This window comes from Odontesthes bonariensis, chromosome 24, assembly GCF_027942865.1.
Source record: "Odontesthes bonariensis isolate fOdoBon6 chromosome 24, fOdoBon6.hap1, whole genome shotgun sequence".
Classification (NCBI taxonomy): Eukaryota; Metazoa; Chordata; class Actinopteri; order Atheriniformes; family Atherinopsidae; genus Odontesthes; species Odontesthes bonariensis.
In genome coordinates this window covers 11,905,105-11,922,448 of record NC_134529.1, presented here as the reverse complement: position 1 = coordinate 11,922,448, position 17,344 = coordinate 11,905,105, and the positions used below count along the sequence as shown (strand labels likewise).

The following is a 17,344-nucleotide window of genomic DNA, read 5'->3' as shown; positions in this document are numbered from 1 at the left end:
GGTGCAGTAGTGGTCACTATGACAACTGTGAGGCATTCGTCTCCATGTTCGAGTGGTGGTGAGGGAGCGAAAAAAAAGGCAGGAAAAGGAGGAAGAAAATGCGTATCGTCAATAAACCAAACTCCTTTCTTCGTAAGACTTGGGCAGCGCAAACACTGAAGGAGAGCACAGTTTTCAGACAACCTCTTCAATTTTCTGTGGTGTACACACACAACTGTTTGTTTTCCAACAGCATTGTAAACTCTGCACTTAAAAAAAACAAAAGCAGCAGAATTTTATTTTGTTATTTCAAATTACAAAATAATTTAGTGTGTGTCCGCGCGAGTGTAATCATATTAAAAACTATTCCCAAACAATTGGGCAATGTCCTGAAATGAGGGGCTCTGCAGGTCAAAAAAAGAGGTGGGGAACTAACTTAATGGATGATACTGCAGCAGGCAGTGTGTGCGAGTGCATGTTGGAGTGTGTGTGTGTGTGTGTGTGTGTGTGTGTGTGTGTGTGTGTGTGTGTGTGTGTGAAATCACGTTCGATCTCCAGCTCAAACAGCCTGACAGCTTATTCATTTTCTCAGCTGTCCACCGCTTAAAGTGAAAAGTGTTTCTGTGGTAACATGGAAGAGTGAAGTGAGAACATTGAGAGAAATGGACCCAAAGTGTGAGGGAGACTGTGACTAATTACAGCAGTTTGTGGGTGGAGGGCTCATTCATATACAGTTTCCACCTCCCTGTGTCACACTGTCTGTCTTTGTCATTGTTGAGCTGGATCATCTTCAGACACACACACAAACACACACACTCCTTCTTCATCCTAACACAGATACACTTAAGGCGTTTTTTTCTCACTGCCTGAGATCTTCATTAACCACTTAAAAGACACTTGTCCTTTTCTCCTCTTAAGCAGCCTCGAGGTTGAAAAATCATTCCTCACTCTCTGACAACAGGCCATCATTCTGTATCCAACAAAGTAAACAAAGGCACCGTCCACACCTTCTGAAACAACACACGGAGGCGCAATCTCCTCCGACGCTGCCAGGCAAGATCCTTTGTCAACGCTTTTCCAAAATGGTTGCAAATAACAGCATAGAAATGCTTTAGTTGTTTTAGGAGCCAAAGCTGCGACTAAGGTTTGGTTAGGCTACAAAAAGATTATGGCCTTTATCACGGCGGTTAAAGTATTAACCACATGAGAACAATAATCATGATTGAAAAAAGATAAATATTGACTCAAGGGTGGATATGAAGGAAATGAACAGTTGTATCTTGTGTGTCCAATGTCTTGTGCTCTTTATATAAACATGAAATGAATTCTTTCAGCAGTCCTCCTGCTGGAGGCCTGTTCTGCTTGAATGTACTGTAAATAAATGTTATTTTGAGGGACTTGCTCAAGATGCTGTTTGCTCATCTTTGCGAGACAGCCCCTCCATATCTTTATTTAATCAATAGAATGTTTGCACATGAGTCAAATTCAAACTTCCTCCCAATGCAATGGTAGCTACTCAAAATTTGATTACCCACATAAAGTTGGGAGCCAGTTTCGTGTTCAAAGTGACACAGGCCTAAATTCTGCTGATGTCATTTGCAGTTAGCACTGATGCTGTGATTGCAAAAAGCAGACATTTACGGCTCAGTGTTTTGGGATTTAAAGCACCTCATTGGGAGTTTTGGCCACTCCATCAACTTATGTCGAGTGGGGCAAAAGATTAATAGCATTGTTTTCAATATAATACAGTTTGGTCAAATACCACCCACTATAATGTCAATAACATGCATGAAGTAGGATTATTACCTTTCAGACGTCAAAACTGAAAACTGTTTAAGCCTCGTGAAAAAGGAGAAGGTGTTGGACTGGATTGTTCTGACTTAATAGGTGTTCCTTATTAAGTGCTCTATGTTTTCTTTTTCTTCCTGACCAAAGTAATGGGAGAATATGTAAGATTTTACAAGAAGAAGATCAAATTAACTCTCATCTGTAAGTATTAAGTTACAGCAAGCAGATGGTTAGTCTTAGTTAGTCTTAGTACAAACGCTTTTAAGAACTTGCCTCAGTGGTGTACTTTAAGACCCTTTGGGTCGATTGTCATCAAAGGACAACTTTAAAATTTCAAGTTAATATTTATCAGCTTGTGAAGCCAAATCAGTCTTATCGATCTCATCTTGCTGTTTTTCAGCTAAGGGGCAAACTAGTTGTGTATAGGTAAAACTTTTCTTTACTGGACCTTTGAAAAAATTCTTAATAGTCAACTCCATCTTCAGCTAGTGACTGCAACTGACATCCTGCATAACACAAGTTGTACAAAATTTGAAGCAAATCTGAAATATTGGTATAACTCAAAGGAACAGAAACATATCAAACAGTTAAATTTTTGGGAGATCATATGCCAGACAAGCCAGGCTTGATTAAAACTAATCAACATCCTGTAATAAATGGCTGAAACTACAAATATGTCATTTGGTATAAGGACAGTTCATAACGACAGCGATACACAACTTTTTAATTGAAAACAACCACAAGGAAGTTGGCATAATTACTGCTACTACATCAATTATTTCAGATCTAGAAAATGTTTCCTCATTGAAAGAAGAGCAAATAAAGACACCAACAGACCATCCACGCAAACAATTTAGCTTGTGTAGCTTATTCATAGGATTATTCACGGTGCGTTTACTTATTGTTCCATCTCTGAAAGTTATCCGGATGCTTGTGTGCCTCTATTTTCTTAGAATAGTAAGGCAAGTGTGTTCCTTTGGACTTTACTTTTGATATATTTGCTTCTGCGTCATCAGTCTGTGTTTTTGCAATTTATGCAAAGGAGCGAAAGAGAAAAAATTAGTTCCGAGGACAAAAATGGAAAACCAGCCCTTTTTTTTAGTCCTTTATCTCCCCCATTTCGGTTACAAAGATAAAAATTTAACTTCCTGAACATACACAAATCGCCAATACCAATTGGTTTGTTTATCCAATTGTCTATTGCAGACTAATAACCAAAGTGCATGCCTTTTTCCCAGTTTCCCAAATGAAAAAGTGCATCACACCACCTGATTGCAGAATGCTGGTGAATGTAGAATATAGTGCAGCACCTGTTGCAACTAAACCTGCCTGTCTTAGCCAACAGGAGGGTCTATGAAAAATGAGCAGATCTCTGGCTAATAAGAACTAACATCAATCCCTTTATTTTTGCAATTAGATTGCCATTTTCATAAAGTGGTCAAGTTTAATTTACAATCCTGATTAATTTGTTATACAGATTTTCACCCTTTCCTACTTTTCGCAGCTTCCACGTTTCTGGACGGTATTCCCTCTGGCTGCAGCAGTACACTTGCAGTGCCAGAACAAGTCCAGGAATTTCCAGCTCTTACAGGCCAAAAAAAAATCTGACTGAGGCACCAGTTAGAGCTTATGTAAGAGCAGGACTCTCTCAGAATTGGGGAGAGGATCAAGGAAAACAGGGAGCGTCTTCGCCATTCCAGCAGACTAAACAACAACAGCGACACAGAAATAACTGCAACTGCTGCATCGTCAACAACAACAACAACGTGATCAGCGACAGCCGCAGCTAATGACAGAGAAGGGTGGAACCGTGGCTAAAGCAGAACCCAGGAAAAAGAATTTACGATAGGAGATAGTTTGTCAACAGATGGTATCAACAGAGGCAGATAAATGACATGAAGTCAAACACCAGGATGAGAAAAAAAACTGGTGGAACACTGGAATATTATTTTCTGTAAATTAATATCATTTGGCTGTCGGGGGTAAACACTGATATTTCTTTATGCGTCGACGATGTCCACCTTCCTTCTTTAAACCAAAACTAATTTTTTTACAATTAGCTTATGTTCTTATTGTGTTCATGGCTGCAATATGTGTGTGTCAGTACCTATTGTGTGTTTAGTGTGTACAATAGCATGTGTGACGGATATATGGAGGAAGCTGTGTTTGGCCTCAGATTAAAATGCAGGACGGGGGTCCCATTTCAGGAAAAAAGACCAGACGGAGGGACTTTTCCCCCATTAGGGAAACATATGACGTATATTCAAATAATATATGCAGCACTAACAACAAGTTAAATAGGAACACTTGTGTTCTCAATCACTTATTTGCAAATCTGCTTTTGTATTAGCAAACACAGGATAGCAAACATTTCTAACACAATCAAATCTCTGTGTTGACGACTTACTGGTTGAAAAATGAAGTATGGTCCACCTTCATGCTAAAGACACAAATGTGTCTGTCCCACATCGTCTCTAAATCTGTGTGCCTCAGAAGATGGATGCTCCAGTTAGAACTCCTTAAACGAGGACACACCACAAAGGAGAACACACACGTACGTGTACTCAAACCAAACACTGCAGGTAAGAGGATGGTGATGACTTTACACTAAAATATGAATACATTTTAGGTATCACATGAAAGATATGTTTGATATTTTATCCTTTTCAACAAAAAACATCGGGAGTGAAAACAATGACTTTTCCGTTCTCTGAAATAATTAAAAAAAAAAACATATTCTAAGCGCTTCTAAACTGGGTTAAAGTTAAAGTTAGATCAAAAGATGTTACAAAACAAACATCACGTTGAGCATCCTCTCAGATAGACACAGGTGAAACTATTATTATTGTCACATCCACCATTCAACCCAAACAGTCACACAGTATGAAAGGTAGTGGTCAGAAACTACAGCAGCCTGCCATGCTGTCTAATTAGACAAGTAGGCAAAGGTGCCATTAGAGTCCTGCTAAATTGAAACTTTGGTTTGTGTAATTGGTGGCCAGACTGGGTTTGGTGGGACCAGCCTCTGCAATTGTGATTAAATAAAGACCTGGCTTTTTTAAAAGGAGAAAAAAAAAAAAAAGAGAGAGAAAAACTTGGAATGTCTGGGCATGTTCTGAGAGCAGATACACTGAGATACAATCACATTTAGAGTATTTCGCGTGTCCTGTGTCCTGTTACATTACAGTTTCACACAAAGACAACCTGTCACTCACCTCAGAGAGACCATTCCCACGATTAGCCTTTCCTCAACTGCTCGTATCCAAGTATCCTTTCACAGGTTAGATCCATGTCCAAGCATTTGAAAAGTTTCAGAAATGCTGAATGACTTTCAGAGGTAGTTACAGCCAGTGTCAAGGCAGTACGGTCCGCGTTCCTCACCTCTACAGTATGAGGTCAGTTCAGAGAAAAAGAGAGACACTAAGAGAAAGCAAGGGGGGAACAGATGGAAGCAAAACGCAACGAAACTGACTGCCCACTGGGAGGGGAGGGGGAGAGACCGGGAGCGAAGAGCTCGCACATCCAAGCAGCCCACTTCCTGACCAATTACTGCTGCAAGACTAGTCTCTCTCCCCCTTTCCAAACGGTCAGTCTTTCTTCACTCCCTCACTTTGCGGTGCGGGATCGTCACAAGAACTGGAGGGATGCCAGCACTGCAGGCGACAGAAGTGACACTGGAAAAAGCAAGAGGAGCCGTCACTGAAACTGTGATATCACGCCTACAGAATGAATGGAAGACGAGCAAACTGCGATCAAGAGTTGATGTGAAGTAACAGGGATCAGCATGAGAGTGTGGTGACCAAAAAAAAAAAAGAGACAAGCCGAGGGGAAGGAGAAAAGGAAAAAAGAGGGCAACACAAGGATGAGCTGTCTTGTCTAACCCTGAAAATACACCAACAAGTAGGTCACGTTGCATGCAGCAGCAGTTCAGAGCCTCTTTCTCTCCATCCAAGTTCTAGTTCAATAACAGAGTTTCTGGAGTGCAAGAGGTAGACTTTAGGAGAAAAGTCTAAGTTACCCCCAAAAAGAAACTAAAAAGAGATTTGTTGATGGCTTTGGAACTCAAAGTACAACCTGCTGTGAACCAATATGAGTACAAACAGCAAATGTCCAATCTCGTGGTGATTGTGTGTGTGTGTGTGAGTCATTTGGTCATTGTTCTGCATCCTAACTGAGCAGGATGGAGGAAAGTCCCTTCTCCAGGAGCCAGTGGCTGTTGTTCCTGCCTCCTGGTAGCAAGGCTTCCTGGGATTGATAAAGCAACTCTGAGCCTCGTCAGCACACACACTTTTTCACTCCCACGTTTTCTCCAGTCTGAGGATTTTCCAGGCAAAACAAAACTGCAGGTGATTCTGCAGCAATCGCAGATGGTGGCAAATACTGGCCTTTGATAAGCAGCCAACTAACACACTTAACTCTTATGACCTAAATCTTTTTTTTTTTTAAATATATGACTTATGAGCAATGACAATAGTGTGCAATGACTTTTCATAGAGAGGGTTTTAACAGCAGCTGCCTGTGACTTGGTAAAGTGACCCCACAAACAGCACTGATACGGGTCAGCAACTGGCTGTTATTATGCTAACCTAGGAAACCCATGAAACTGTGCCAAGCCTTTGTAACAGAACACCACACCTTGCACTTTAAAACATTCAGAGACAATGACAGATCACTGCATTGTGTCTGAGGAAAAACAAACCAACAACCTGCTGCCAAATGCTCGTTCTCATCCACTTGGATGACAAAATGGAGTTCGCCGGAGGAGTGAAGTAACACATAAAACCCAGAAAGGAAGATGTAAAACTAGTATTAGTGTTCTTTGTTGTGATTCTGATTTATGGATATGGGTAATTTGTTTCCCATTCAAAAGAATAATCATGAAAAGAAGACCTGAAATGTTAAGCAGATAATAGACAAATAAAAGAATTAGCAGAAAAATTAGATGATCACTTCATAATTTAGCTTTTACAGTACTTTGGGAGAAAAAGTCTCATCACATTTCAACATTTTCTGAAACTTTATGGTTCACTCTATGTCTAACAGAGCAAAAATGTGGAAGAACAATCAGCAATGAAAATCAAAACTACCCGAACTCTCACAAAATGCTTAGAAACAAAGTCTGCACTGATGTCATCGGCTAAATCTAACGGAGTCATTATTGAAAGGAAACCAGTCATATCCCCTATTTCAAATAAATAACAGGGTCTGTCCATGAAAAGCCAAAACGCCTAACAAAATAGCTTTCATTGTCATAGAAAATGTTAAATTATTTTTGACTCGTGGACACTCGGGATCGTTCACTTGTTGACAGGTTGTTTTCTACAACAGGGATATAAAAGATTGCAGAGAAAATACTGAAACAACAGGAAGGACCCGCACCTTCCCCTCCCATTTCCCGCCTCTTGTCAGTGGCTTGTTTACAAGTGAGAGTCAAACAGGATTTGACATTTGTTCTGCAGGTGAATCATACTCATGTGATGGCTTCGTCACTCCAGCGTCACCAAAAATGTTCTCAATATTCCCTCCTCAGAAGAAATGTTAATGAGTAAACCTATTGACTTGTTTGTTAGTCATCTTTGACATCATGATACCTTGTTGTGTATGTACCATTTAATAGCTCCTTCTTCAAAAGGAGGTACCCTCCCAGCACACGACGAACCGTCACTGACGCAACAGTACGTGACGACTACAAACAGTGGCCCCCACTATTACAAAGAAAATGGTGTAAAAATGTTGCCATGCCACATTTGCCATGTAAACATCAGCTCTTAATGTTAGCCTTAAAAAAGAAAAAGGAAATAAAACTAGCAAAACTAAACTAGTCCATTTTTAGACCAATAATGTGGTCCAGGTTTCATTGAACTTCTATACCAGGGGGAATGAAATAATTGGATGAATTACATGAAATATTCACAAAGGGAAATTATCAACTGAAAAGGATTGCATAACAGCTCACAAAAAGCTCAAAACTACTCAATATGACTACAAAGACTCACCACACGGGCAGACCAAAAAAAACAAAACACAAAGAGTCAAAACAAGCCCACAATGAGACAAAAAAAAGACAACCATGACGCTCAAAATGAACACAAAAGGAAATAAAATAAGTTCCACTAAGAGACTCAAAATGGCCACTTTGCATGAGTTAGAAACTGATTAATACTTTTGGACATACTTATTTGTTCAAGTGTTACTTTAATCTTAGAAACTAATATTTGGCTTAAGTGTACTTGGTGTGCGTGTGTGTATGAGATCAAATAAAATCAGAATTAGCACTCCATAAACACCTACAGATTGAGCTAAATGAAGGGGTTCATCTAATTCCAGCTATCTCTGTGGGGTGGCCTAAAGTCCATGATATTGGAAAACCCCTGGTATGAAGTATGTATAAGTGACTTATTTTACAAGTAATAACCACTTTGAATTAGCAGCTCTGAACGACAAACATAATCATATCAAAGCACTATTTCCAGGTGTGGTTTCATAACTTTTAAGAGATCCAAGCATAAACCTCTTAGGGACATCTTAGTGGGTGCGTGTGTTTGGAATTAAGATTAAAACAGAGAAGAGGCGGCACCTCAGCCGCTTTGTCTGAAGCAGGAGCCGACGCACATGATTGTTGGGACTAAGGTAAAGCAGCAGAGAATGAAAGCGTCTGCATTTGATGGGGAATTGTTGAAGTGTGTACGGGTGACACACTGCGTACAGCTGTGTGAGTGCATGCCTGCATGCGTACTTATGTGGGTTTGAGCAGGATAAAGAGCCAGGAGTGCGTGTTGGCAGGTTCCCTTTGACCTGTGGAGGATTTGTTTTCCCTCATATTCATTTTGGGCTAATACTCTGCCTTTCCCAGGCCAGTGTAAACCCAGGAAGCAGAGCCCTCCTCACCTCTCTTAGGGAACCTAAGATGTCATTCCACACAAAAGGAGCCATGAAAGCCGTCCAACTCAAGCAGGGGCCATTATTTACAGTACCAAAAGAAAATCGCTCTCCTCCCAAACACCAACTCCCCTCATAGCATCAGCAGTCTGTCTCATTCTAATGCTTCCCCATTTTGTTCCTTCCTTCATCTTCCTTTTAGACTTGTTTTCTCTGCCCTCACATCCCCTCCATCATGTCTCTCCTCTTTCAACCCCCCACGCCCCTAAAAATAATAAAGTAAACTGTAGGTTTTGTAACCAGTAAGCCAAAGATTAGGTGTAAGTCCCAAAGTCAGGCTTTGCCAATCTTCAATGAGCCATTGAAAACATGAAGAGAGATCTAGGCTGATTACATAAGTACCTCTAAGAGGAGAAACTCTAAACCTCCAAACTTAGTTAAAAACAAACATAAGCCTTTTACCACATCTCTGCATTTGTACTCTCGGGTACCTAAAAGTGAGTATGAAACTAAAAGATGGAGCCTATTAGAATAATCACAAACTTAAAAGTATCTGTTCTCTATGTATGCAGGTGTTGGACGCATCAGATTTGCTTCATTCTATACCAAAGCAAATATTAGATTCCCTGTATTTTGCACCACACTTTTTGATTTCTTGACAAAATGTATTAGTCACAAGAGAAACAGCTGATAACGTGAACTCAAGCCCTGATAAACTCCCATTGGGCTATCTTCACACAGTCTCCTTTAGTATCATCTACAAAGATATGTTCTGTTCATGAGTAAAAAGATAATAATGATATTCAGTTTGTATATTTGCATTGCTCCTGCTTGTTGATTGGATTCTGCTGTCTGAAGAGTAAACTGTGGTCACGTTGATGGCTTAGGGTTACTGCTGGTTGTGCCGACAGAAAGAAATATGAGGTCACGTGTTACTGTAATAATATCTAGACACCAATGCTACAAACATGCCACACAGTCCAACAAAATAACATCTTCAAAGGGCTGTGGAGCTAGAAGAAGTTCTTACCCTTACTGTAAGTACAGATGTTAGTGACATGTTAAACGAGACCCAGATGTGATCAAGAGGAAGATGGGCCCCATAAATGCTGCAGCACCCGCCGACCTCCTGACACAGCACTTTCTACACCCTGAGGAAATGAAGAGGAAGATAATGTGCAAAGCAGCTACGGTTTACAGCTTAAAATATGTTTGAGGTAAACAGATGTGAGGGCTTGAAACATTTCAACTCTGGTAAATGAGACAAATCTGGAGAACTTTATGATCTGTTTTTCTGCATTTAAACAGTAGAGAGGACACATTTGATGAGGAGGGACTGAACTAATTTGAGTGTGTTAGTGGTTTCCTAATATGTCAAAGAACCTAAGTGTCTGCAGAAAGTGAACACTTTATTTACCATGTTTCAGCTCTCAGAACTTCATCAGTCAAGCTGAGGTCAGTATTAATGATTGACAGTAGACCCCGTCACATGTTAGTTGAGCCTTATCATCATACAAACATTACTAAAAAATTAATTAAAAAAAATAACGAACACAGACCGGTGCAGCGCTGCTTGTGCTTAACCAACAAGCCAGCGTTGCAGAACTAGCTGAGTGATGACAGCATCGTTGGTTAGAGCAGCAAGTTCCATGATGCTGGCTTGCCCTAACACAGCCCCCTTCCCCCTTGTTACCACCTCCTTTGCAGCTCAAAGGTATATCAGCATTGGATCAACTTTGACCCCCCCACCCCCCACTGATAAACAATGATTAGACTAAGGCACAGTCCTAATTCGCTTCCATGGCCCTTCTATTTTATCCTATCCCTCAGTTTTTCATTCTTGCAGGTTGGGAAGGTGCTTTGTTTCTTTTAGGGATCAAGGAGTAGTGGTCAACTAGCCATACAATTCCCCCAAATTACCAGCAATCATCCAGCCATCCATTTTCTATACTCGCTTAATCCAACTCAGGGTTGCAGGGGGGCTGGAGCCTATCTCTGCTGTCACTGGGCGAGGGTCAGGGTACACCCTGGACAGGTCAGTGCATCACAGGGCCACACAAAGACAAACAAGACAAACAACCAAGCTGGAATACCCAGAGAGAACCCCCGCAAAAATTGGGGAGAACATGCAAACTCCACACAGAAAGGCCCCAGCTGGGATTAAGGCCAGGAACCCTCTTGTTACCAGCAATCATGAAAAGATAAAGGGAATATTGCATCTTCAAAAGAGAAGAGTGTTTGATTACAATAAATTCAATTAATAGAATTAAAAGGTGTAACTGATAACACCAGCAGCACGTCTAATAGGAGAACAGCAAGAGAAAAGTAGCTATTACACTGTAATACAGTATGTAGAATCGGGAAGACGTTATCCTGACGTCAAAATAAGCTGCTAAAACTGAGTTAAACAAGTGTTCACCATCTGCTGTAAGAGGTGAAGCTGATATGTTTGTGCTGCATTAAAAAGGGGAAACACAAGGATTCAAGCCCAAGCTGAAGAACACACATTTTCTTCGCTGTAACTCTACCTTTAATTATCTCCAACCCTCTGTTGTTATCTGCCTTTAGGTTCACTGCAGTGTTGGCCACCTGTATCGTGTTTCCGTAAAGTGTGCTGCTGATATAGGCCATCAGTGACTTCAATGACAACACGCAGCCACCCGAGCCCAGGCCAGAGCCCAAACCTGCAAAACAGACAAGTGCGCACGCACACACGTCCCCATGGAGCCGTAACAGAACTCAGGATCTAGGACACCAGAGATGGATGTAAAGAGAGAGATATGAGAAAATGAAAAAAAAAACAACTCTAAACTGAATTCATCTTAACAAGAAATAATTTGTACATCGTAATTTTCATAATTTACCAGCTTTTTTAAGTACTGATCGAACAGTAATACCCTGCACAACTGATTATTTTAAGTATTGATTAATCTTCTGTCTGTAATCAGTCTGAGTTCGCAGGTAGAGGATACTGTGCAAGCATAAAGCAAAGACTTTCCCCAAGAAGACTAGGGGTCGTGTTCAGCGCAGGACATTTAAATGTTCCTGTTTTCAGTAGTTTTATATTGTTGTCTTATTTGTTTTGATGAATTATTTTCCGAGTTACCATGGTGATGTGTCACACCAACGGTAACAACACCACTAACGTTTTTTTCTTGGTTCAGTTTAGCATCATATTTTGTAAAAGCAAGTAACCTTCTACATTTTACTGAGCCGTGATTCAGAGTATAAAACAAGAGACTCCTACTCATCACTGCATTCCATTATACAAAACCATCATATTCTTGCTCCCGTTTTCACACCATCAGGATATCATACCTGTCCATGCATAATGAATAGTTTCGCATGCCTTGGAAAAGATTTTTTAAGAACCAATCAGAGCAAAAAGGGCCCATCAGGAGGAAGGATTTAAAGAGATAGGAGGTAAAACAGGGCTTTTCCAAAAGAAGGTGACAAGAGGTGTGACAGTGATGTAAATCTCAATGACACAAGTCTCCTTTGTTATACTGCCAAAATATAAATTAATGAATTAATCAATTTAAAATTTTATTTAAAAAAAAAAAAAAAAAAAAAAATCAGTAAAGCCATAAATTGAGAAAGCTTGATTTTATGTAGCCTGATTAGTCAACCATAAACTCTCTGTACTGTTACGTAGAACGGCATGGTGGAAAAAAAAAAAAAAAGCTTACTAAAAAGGTACAGTAGTACTGACAAAGAGGCTCTGTGAGCAACAGCGGCAGAAAAGGTAGAATGTGAATGTGTATGAGAAGTGAGTTGAGCCACAGTATGACACCAGTCTATAAGTGGCCTGGATACAAGAGAGCCAAGGAGAGAGCTGGATGGAGGAGGGTCATATATTTTTAGCATTCATCCCCAAGCACACTTATCACCGAGATGTGATTTAGAGACGGACTTCTAACTGAGATTCCCAAGTCATTAAGAGCTGCATGTACAGTAGGGGTCTATGAGAGACCTTTGACGATAAACAGAGATGGAAATTCTAAAAACCTTAGAGTTCCAATATTCTACAAAAAAAAAAAAAAAAAAAAAAAGTGACGAGATCAAAGTGTAAAATACTGGAGTGCTGGGAATTTACAACGGTTTGATAGTTAAGCAAACACCGCCTGCAGAGCGTTCAATACAGTAACTTCCTGAAGTACAATTCATTCACATCAAACAGGATCACTCTCACATACATACATACATACATACATACATGCCCCCCCCCCCAAAAAAAAACACACACACACACACACACACACACACACCCTCATGAACTCCACTCAAGCAGACGTAAGAGGCTATTTATACTCCACTTCCTTTTATTTACCCAGTTCATTGTTCAGACCACATCTGCTGAGGGCCAAGGGCACAATGGCTGGTCCACATATGTAGCTGACCACACACCCTCATATGCATGCACGCACACGCACACACACACACACACACACACACACACACACACACACACACCACAAGCATGCAGTACACAGAGTGTTAGGTAGCAATCAGACATAAGGAAGCATTCAGAAATATCTTTTGTTCCGCATCTGACTGACAAAATCCTCAAACTGATGCCACCTGTTACACAGACTGACATTCTTCCACTCTCATTCATGCTTATACCCACCCCCCCAAACAAGCTCTCACTAACTCACTCACCCAAACATTTATTAATACACATACGCCTACACACAAACCGTAACAGATGCATGTGTGAGTTCAACTGGCACAGTTGGACATTCAGATAATGGTGGAGATGACAGCTCATTACAGTATCAGTCTGTTTCATGCCGGCTTTAATATAACAGGAAGTCAGAGGCTTTAAGAGCCCACTGGACAGCTCATAACCTTCATGGCCAAAAGGCAGTTGGCTCATAGAGGCTGCTTAAGATTCAAGCTGCAACCGCACACGCACGATCCTGAATAGACACAAAGAAAGTTTCTCAATGCTGTAGGGTTTAGTTGATGACTGATACAGAGGCTCCGAAACAAAATACATGGCTGTTTCACAGTTTTTATGTTTCAGACTCACCTTCAAATGAACTGAAATCATCCAGTTCCTTATCAGTCTACACACAACTCTCAATATTTCCAAAGCAATAACAATTTAAAATTTGATCTATTAAAAACAAAAGACCAAAATTTCCCAATGGTATAAATATCCGTGCCAATCAGTAAACACCAGTTAAAGAAAGAAAAAACTCTGGCAGCAATGCTTGTGAATTATCCAAATAGCTTGACATGTCTTTCCTCTCTAAGTTTCTTGCTTTCCGCTTGGCCAAAAAAACCAAATAAAATGAAAAATGAAAATTAAGCTCAATCAGTTTGGATGGGGAGTCCGTGCACGGCAATTTTCAAGTCTCTCCAGGCTTAACGTCCAGACTCGGGCTGAGTCTCTTCAGGACTTTTAACAGCATTTTCCCAAAGCTACTCTTGTGTTTTCTTGATGGGTTGCTTCAGGTCATTCGCAGCAAATTCCCAAAACTGTCACGAGACTTTTAATTAGGAGTATCTTCTGTCTGGCAGAACTACAGTAAAGACATTAGTGTTATCATGCTGCACTGAAGGTTTTCCTTTTGTAAGGTACTCCACTATGAATGAGAAGCAGATTACCTTTTTTCGAGTGAGGAGAACCATACAAAGCAACAGTGACTATTGTTTTGACCTTTTAGTGACCTTTTATTACCTGTATTACCAAATTTGTCCCTGATGTCCAAGTTTGGATGGTTTCAAACCATTTTACAATGATGGGGATCCCTGTGCTCTTTAGTGTCCGATCTGTTCCATGAAGACACAAGCCTCACAGATGTTTTATTATTTTACCCATTGTTAGCAAAAATGGTGAGACCTTGTACTGACAGGAGGGTGTCTTCTGGTTAACTCCAAAAGGCACCAGCGGATTTCAGTTGTAGATACACTGGAGGGAAAACTGATGGACGGCACCAGAGCTCTTCTGCAAGACTTAATGCAAAAAAATGACATTTCCATCTTTCAGTTTCAGTAAATGACAGAAAGTTCTGTGAAGAATCAGTTTAGTCCTACAACTTTGGGATGTTTGCTAAGCTGAGTGTGAAACATTAAACATTGAAACATTTTTATAGGCACAATACAGCAAGTCTTTGCAAATTGTTGATGAACTTAGATTCCTGTAATTCTAAAATCTTTGCAGACCGGTGAGACATTTCCTTTGGGGATCTGAGCAGTCCAAAATGACCTCTACAGGGTAAACAGCCCAGATCGTTATCTTCACAACTCAGCATGCCACAAGGGCAAAGTGATGGGACAGAGCGGGGGTACAGGAAATCAGTATGGTTTCATTTTCAAAGCACTGACCAACCATCCTACCACAGACATCTGTAAATGAGATACAGATACAAGGCAATACATAGTAAAAGCCCTTCAATCTGCAGTGCTTCACACCTTCTATGGCATTACTTAAAACAGACAGCAAATGTATCTTCACTTACCGGCTTTTTCTAAAATACTTTCCCAAAAGTAAGATACGTGAAATAATTACACAAAAAAGAAACAAAGTGTGAACATTTCATACAAGAAATAACATGTATATATATTAACGCCACCAAAATGTGCCACAAGCCATCTGACGTGACAGAACAACCCCAAAGCATAACCTCAATATATGCATGCACACAAATGCCCCCCGGGGCTCTCTCTATTGGACAACATTCATGCTGAGAGGCAGTTCTAAACACTCATCCTCTGTTTTCATGAGGGGGCTGTACTTGTTTGGCTGGCACTGCAGGAATAGAAGCTGCTCCTGATTTTATTCTCCAGCTACATATTTTCTTCTCTGTAAAGGAAAACAGTCGCCTGTCAACACTGAAAATAAATGTTGTTTATTTCCTGTCCTTGACTGTCGATTTTTTTCCGGCCCATTTGGAAGCAACATAAAATATGTTGGACTCCGGTGTCGATAGGACATGTGATATATGGTTATTTTTCGTTGCCAAGCAAAACCATAAATATGGCATCATCCCTCTCTTTCCGCCTATACAGCTGCAGGTGTTAGTGTTTGTCGTTTCCATCGGTGCCAGAAAAATCAGGGCAGGGTAATGAAAAGAGGAGAAAATATTGAGAAACACACACTTTATATTGTTGAAAAAATATCAGAGGACATTTTTTCCACTGTTGTTAAATGTACAGCACTAAAGCAGTGAGTACTTAAAAATATTAACAGGTGTTAATAGTGTTTGGAGTGCTGAGAGCCAAAACTAACAACTTGAAACCATCTTAAAGCTCATTTAGAAACCAAATGTCCGACAGCCTTCAGTAATCCTCTGCTTATCTGGGCGCCCTCATTGCTACATCCCAGCATTCAGCAAGCCGGACCCATGCCTCTCCAGATTTGGGGGGGTGTGGGGGGTTCCCTGCCAAATGCAGCACTACAATAAAACAAAGCCATCATGATGGGCCAGCGGGGTGGGGCGGGTGAGCATGCAGGGGTGCGGGGTGGGAGGGAGGGAAGGCGGAAAGTGAGAGGAACAGCTGCTGAGTGGGAAAGTTGGATGGAGGGGGAGCACGGGAGAAAAAGAAATCCTGCGTAAGGGTGTGGGGGGTGGCGCTTCGCTCTTTTCTCCGTCAGTGAAATAAATTACTTTTATGTTTGCAGCCCATTCAGGCTATCGGTGGCGTGAGCTCCCTCCCAAACGCCACTCTTGGCCCACCCTCTGGCCTCTTTAGATGTACACAAATTGACAAGCGCACAAAGACACGGCTAATAGCTACATTGTACACTACTCAATACTTGACCAGGGAGGAAAGTCCAGGATGGCCAAGTTACGGTGATCTGTGCATACACTGATTAACAGCATTAAGCCTGAAGTTCTTCTTTGCAGATTTACATCAGTCTGTGAAGAATTCTAATCACAGTCAACATGTTACTCTGTGGTTCAACTTGCTTCGTGTTGACACGTACGCTAAAGACGGGTATGGAGATGAAAACTAGAAGCTTCTTATTAAGAGCTGGAGGTGGACCTTTGGTACCATGAGGTGTACATGACAAACTTCTACAAGTCAGACTTAACTGTTTTACAATAAATAAAAAATGTGATTTCAGGAGCTTCTCACCAAAAGGTACCGAATTGGAATTTTGACCACTGGTTCCATGAAGCAATGTAGCCGTAACCAGACCCCCATTCTTGTTTGTTGCCTGCTATAAACAATGGTTGACAGCAATGCTCTGCAAATGGTGCAATGCTTCAGAACTGCCAGCTACAAAACATGTCTGGTATGATGAGAGAAATGCTGTAGAGAAGTCTTCAACGAATGGGTATGTTGGAATTTTTCCTTTCATGCCAGTGAAAGGAAAAACGAAAACATTTCTTTTTTTTAAAAATTGGCCATGTTTATTCTCTGGAGGTGGATGTGGCTAATCTCGTGTTTTGTCATTTGAGCTAAATATTTTCTCCATCACAACTGACTGGCAAAAGACATTTATGGACCAATGTAAATAAATAAATAACCCTCAAGTAAGAGTGTAAACATGACCGTGGACTGTTGTGCTTGTAATGGAATGTAAACACAATGAAAAAGATCTGAAAGCAGTTCAAGTGGCTTCATTTCACAATACAGGCATGTGGCAATGAGATGTTTAGATTTTCGATGCGTGCTTTTGGGAATGGGCTTGACAACTTGGCAACCAACTAAAATGAAAAATTGGAGCTTTCCAACATGT

General features: G+C 40.7%; 1 protein-coding gene across 1 annotated transcript in view; it reads right to left on the bottom strand.

Moving 5' to 3' along the window:
• Nucleotides 1-5,203, bottom strand: part of LOC142374887 (pleckstrin homology domain-containing family G member 1) — a 43,633-nt gene extending 38,430 nt beyond the window's left edge. The window contains exon 1 of the mRNA XM_075458754.1: nt 4,983-5,203. The gene's annotated coding sequence lies outside the window, so the exon portion shown is untranslated. The remainder of the gene's footprint in view (nt 1-4,982) is intronic.
• Nucleotides 5,204-17,344: the final 12,141 nt, after the last annotated feature.